At 46.6% G+C, this 5,000-nt stretch overlaps 1 protein-coding gene across 2 annotated transcripts in view; it reads left to right on the forward strand.

Annotated features, from left to right (window-relative positions):
- Positions 1-5,000, forward strand: part of znf385d (zinc finger protein 385D) — a 41,514-nt gene that overhangs the window by 1,023 nt on the left and 35,491 nt on the right. The gene's annotated exons all lie outside the window — the stretch shown is intronic.

Below are 5,000 nucleotides of genomic sequence, written 5' to 3' on the forward strand. Positions count from 1 at the left end.
TGTCTGTGTGTGTGTGTGTGTGTGTGTGTGTGTATGAGGGTGGGGTAGGGGAATTTTGAGGATAGTGCATGGCTTTAATGAGAGTGAGCCTGACCATGACAGCTTGTGGGAATTGTTGAGTTGCTGTCCGTATCCTGTGTGGGTAAATGTAGAAGGAGATAAGCTGACAGCTAAGTGTCACGTCACTAAAGACAGGTCACAAATGGGCTATGACAGGCACCTGATCTGTAATGCATTGAGTAACGGCTTGAGTGAGGGACTGACTGACTGAAAACAAAATCTTGCATCTCTGAAGTGAGTCCCTGATCACCTTCAGGATTTCCTGCAACAGAAGGGGATACCTGATCATATGCCCAATTTCCTTACCTGCTATTTTTTAAAACCCTCCTTTGCCCAATGGCGCTGTGAAAACAAAAAAAATCTAATCTCACAAAATCGATTTTCTTCCTTTTAATTACTTTGAAAAATACACCTGACATTTCTGCAGGCGGCCTTTGGCAAATGGAGCAAAAGATTTTCTCCGGGGCAGGACATCGAGAAACATCCGCGCCGAGAAACGTGAGGTACACGGGTTATGCAAGCGCCTCATACACGCCAGTCACTTGCTTCTCCGAAGTAACGGTTGAGAGGATCCTGCGAACGGTTCCAGGGATTGGATATGCCGGTTTCGACTGTCTTCTACGCTGTAATGACACATGACTAATGGTAGGGGTATTAGCCGCTCCGAGTGTGTCGTGGTTGTGGTTTTGAGCAGGTTGTCCAATGGTCGCCCAACACGGCTGTTTTGGTTAACCTCAGATTGTGGAGTAGTGTGGGAAAATGATTGTTGGATAGTGGTGCTCGGCAGCTGTGCAGACCAGTGGCGTACTCCACCACGAGAGAGTCACGTGACATGAAAACAACCTCAAACAAATTGACGAGTGGCAGTGTTTCAATTTCAGAAACGCATTCATGTCCACGACCAGAATATGACGTTGAATGTGAACCATGTCTTTCATTTGTGCTCAGTTTCAACTGCAACTCAGTGAAGGACGACGGAAGTTTCTCATGTTTCTATGGGTTTTCTCATGTGTATAATGGACTTGGGTCAGAACATCCTGTGGCCCAGTCAGTGCTTTGCATTAACATCAAGTTCTATAGAAGCAGAAATCTATCAGAACATTCTGGTTTTACACTCTAGTTCTACAATATAGAAACACTCACAGGGTGTGTGTGTGTGTGTGTGTGTGTGTGCGCGTGTGCGTGTGCATATTGCTTTACATTTAATAGCTGACTTCTGAGACATCAGCAGATTTAAGATGTCACAATTTTATCTGGCAAGATTGTATATTTTCTCTCACAGAGATAGTTGGGTGAGACAGATGGGGAGAGAAGATTTCATTAATATTATTATTATTTCATTTCTTCATTTTGCTCTGGTGGACTCTGTCCTTGCTCTGTCTAGCCGTGTTGAAGAGAGGCATAGGGACAGGGATGAGTGAACGTGCGCTGCAGGGGAGGTGGGCGGCAGTGCTGTGCGGATGTCAATTAATTATTAACGTTCCATCTTTGTCCTCCAGACATTTTTTTCCTCGTATTCCTGCTCAACACACAACCCTGGGACCAGAAGCTTTTTAGGATGACAGGCACATCTGAGTGCCCAAACCTAGATGCTGCCACAGGCATCTTTCTGGCTCGGCTTCCTTTTCTGTCATTTTTCTCGTTTGCTCTCTTTCACTATCCCTTGCTCTCTTTCTTTCTTTCTTTCTTTCTTTATCTCTCTCTCTTTCTCCCTCTCTCTCTCCTTTTTTATCTTTTTCTTTCGTTATTACGGTTTTACTCAGTGTGTGAACATACACCCACAAGCATAGTTTTAGTCTTTCTGTTTTGCTCTCTCTCTCTCTCTATCTTTCTTTCTCTCTACACAGACACACACATGTATACACGTACACACACTCTCTCTCTCTCTCTCTCCACAGACACTTGTACACACATACACACTCTCTCTCTTTCTGTCTTATCGCAGCCACACTTGCTGTAACTGCTGTGTGAGTCACAGATTGGAGCTGACCACCAGCACTCCGAAAGCTTGTTCTGAGGCGGACTGACCTCTGTGCTTGTGGGTGTTGTTTGATGGGATGGAGGTTGGAGGTATGTGTGTGAGTGTGTGTGTGTGTGTGGGAGGGGGGGGTCAGACTCGGACATATACAGATCTCTCTCTCTCTCTCTCTCTCTCTCTCTCTCTCTCTCTCTTTCTCTCTCTCTCTCTCTCTCTCCTCTCTGCCCTCAGCCAAAAGCTCAGAGCCTGTGCCTCCCTACTCAGGCAGCTGGAGAAACTTATAGATGTGCGTCACTTCGAGCACGGCAGTCTGTCATTACACAGACCCTGCAGGCCCGACACACACACACACACACACACACACACACACACACACACACACACACCACCACCACCCCCCCCCCCCACACACACACACACACACACACACACACTCACACACAGATACTCAGTTCCTTTGCATTACCTTGCTTTAATTTCATGGGGCAAGTAAATGTGGATAAGGCACGTTTTATTCCCTTGAGCTGCAAAGACTGGCAGTAAATTTAGTTTTGACATTTCATAAAAATGAATCTACTTTGTGAACTTTAAAAGGATGCATAAGTGGGACATCTGCTCTGGTTGGCTTGAGTGGGCCGAATCTGTGTTTTCTTGGACTGAAGCTGGGTGTTTTGCCACTCTGAAAGGGTTAACTGACCTCTTTTAGGAGGTGTACTTGACCCTTGACCCTGACTTTGAGGAGGACAGATAGAGTGGGAGAGGTTTGGGGCTTCGGGTCGTAAAGAGTGGCCTGCTCTCCAGGTGTTGGCGCTAAGGTCACCTCCACGGTGGCGGACCTAGCTAGGCTAAGTGACGTGATGATTAACGCCATCTTAAGGTTCATGTGGGTGCACGTCTGTGTTTTGATGATGTATTGCACAAGTCCAAAGAGACACGTTTTCAAGTGAGACTGTTTTGGATTTCAGCCTCGCTCACTTATGTCTTGGAATGTGTGTGCTATTTGCTTCTCAAAGGGGTTTGTTGTCCTTAAATAATCGGATTTGCCAGTGAAACATTTGTTTTGATTTTTTCAATGCACATACTGTATTATGTACTCCGTTGGTATGGCATGTATAGTCTTAACTGGGCTTGTTTTGAAAGCAGATTACTCACACACCGACACACACACTCACACACACACACACACACACACACACACACACACACACACACAGACAGACAGAGACAGACATGTACACTCACACACTCACACACACACTGAAACTCAACACTGAGATTGAAAAATGGAAAAAAAGAACATGATCATGAACTAGATGATTAGAGTTGAAGTCCATCCTGTCTGAAAGCATGCAATCAGTCCGCAAATAGACTCTCAGGCCAAAAACCTGAAGCACTCTCTCTCTCTCTCTCTCTCTCTCTCTCTCTCTCTCTCTCTCTCTCTCATTACTCTCCGTTCTACCCGCCTCAAGTCTCTCAGCAAACTCTCCCCATGGCCGGCCCTCCAAGGTTGGGCAAGGTGTTGCACATGTCAGCTTATTAGTGCCTTAACAAGCCAACGGTGCTCACTCGCCGTCCAAGTCGATATTTATGTGCTGGCCGCGTGCATGCGCTGTAAACCTTTTATGATTGAAGTTCATGAGGAGGTGAGTCGTGGAAAAAAAAGAGCAGCAGCCAAAGGTCTCTGGTGTGATGGCCCATTGCAGCTGCACCACACAGTATTGAATTGCATGTGAATTGAATTGCATCTCTCTGTGTGTGTGTGTGTGTGTGTGTGTGTGTGTGTGTGTGTGTGTGTGTGTGTGTGTGTGTGTGTGTGTGTATGTGTGTCTGTCTGGGCTGGGCTAGGAGTCCATTGTCCACTGCTCGGTACACTCCCTCCCCGAGCCCTCCAACAATGCTGTCACTCACTTGTGTTTTGGCTGCGTCTCGAACGCTGTTTTTCTGACAACCGCAGAGACGTCATTCACACATCAGGGAGGGCCTGAAGAGTGAGGCCTGAGGGGTTGAATGAATTGGGGGGGAATTGGGGTTGTAGAAGGGGAACTGATTGGGAGGGGCGGGGGTGTAGAAGGGGAACTGATTTGGAGGGGGGGTGAAGGAAATGGAGCTTAAACATGCCTCCTCTTGAACATGCAGGCATGTGGCATTCCAAGGCATGGGTGTAACAGTGCAGTGCCTTCTCAGTCTCACCCTCCCCATTCTTTTTACACGATTCCTTCCCACTTTATTTACCCTCCCATCGCCCGGGGGTCGGAGCAGCAGAGCCATTGTGCATTTTATTTGTCTCTGGAGTGGCTGTTTTGATACAAGGCATGCTGCTTTTAAGCCCCATGCTGGCATCGATTTTCTCCCCCCTTTTTCTGTGCGCTTGGACGGCCAGTTGTCCTATGGTTCCCATTAACGGCTTTCTATAACTTGCGGTGTTTTGGAAGTATGTGGCCCGTGCGCCCATTGACTGATGCTGGTGTTGAAACGGCTCTGCTGTTTTTAATTCAGACCATGTAACTGCATCCCCCCACACACACACACACACACAACTCTTCTCTCTTACTTTACAGGCTCTTACTCATGCGATAATAAAACCAAGTAAAGCTATTTACTTTTGTTTCTCCCAGCGGTCTTTGTGTCTCTCCTGCTCTCTCTTCTGCTCTGCCTCTCCAGTGTGCTCTAGTTCCACGGCATTCATTCAGCCTGTGTAATTATCCAGTCCTCCCCTGACATTAATGACTGCGTTAGAGAGAAAAAAAGGGGGGCTGACTCACGTAACGCTAAGAAGATGAAAGGCTTGACTTTTTGCTCTTATTTAGAATAAAATGCTTGTTTCCTTGCTTGTTGTTGTTTTTTTTTTCATTGGTGTGCAACTGACTCTTTCGTACAACAGACATCAAAACAAAGCATTGTGTTAGTTCAAGCTGCATGTACAGTAGTCACACGCTCTATGGGAGAGGGGCAATTATTAGCA

This window comes from Alosa alosa, chromosome 13 (assembly GCF_017589495.1).
Source record: "Alosa alosa isolate M-15738 ecotype Scorff River chromosome 13, AALO_Geno_1.1, whole genome shotgun sequence".
NCBI lineage: Eukaryota > Metazoa > Chordata > Actinopteri > Clupeiformes > Clupeidae > Alosa > Alosa alosa.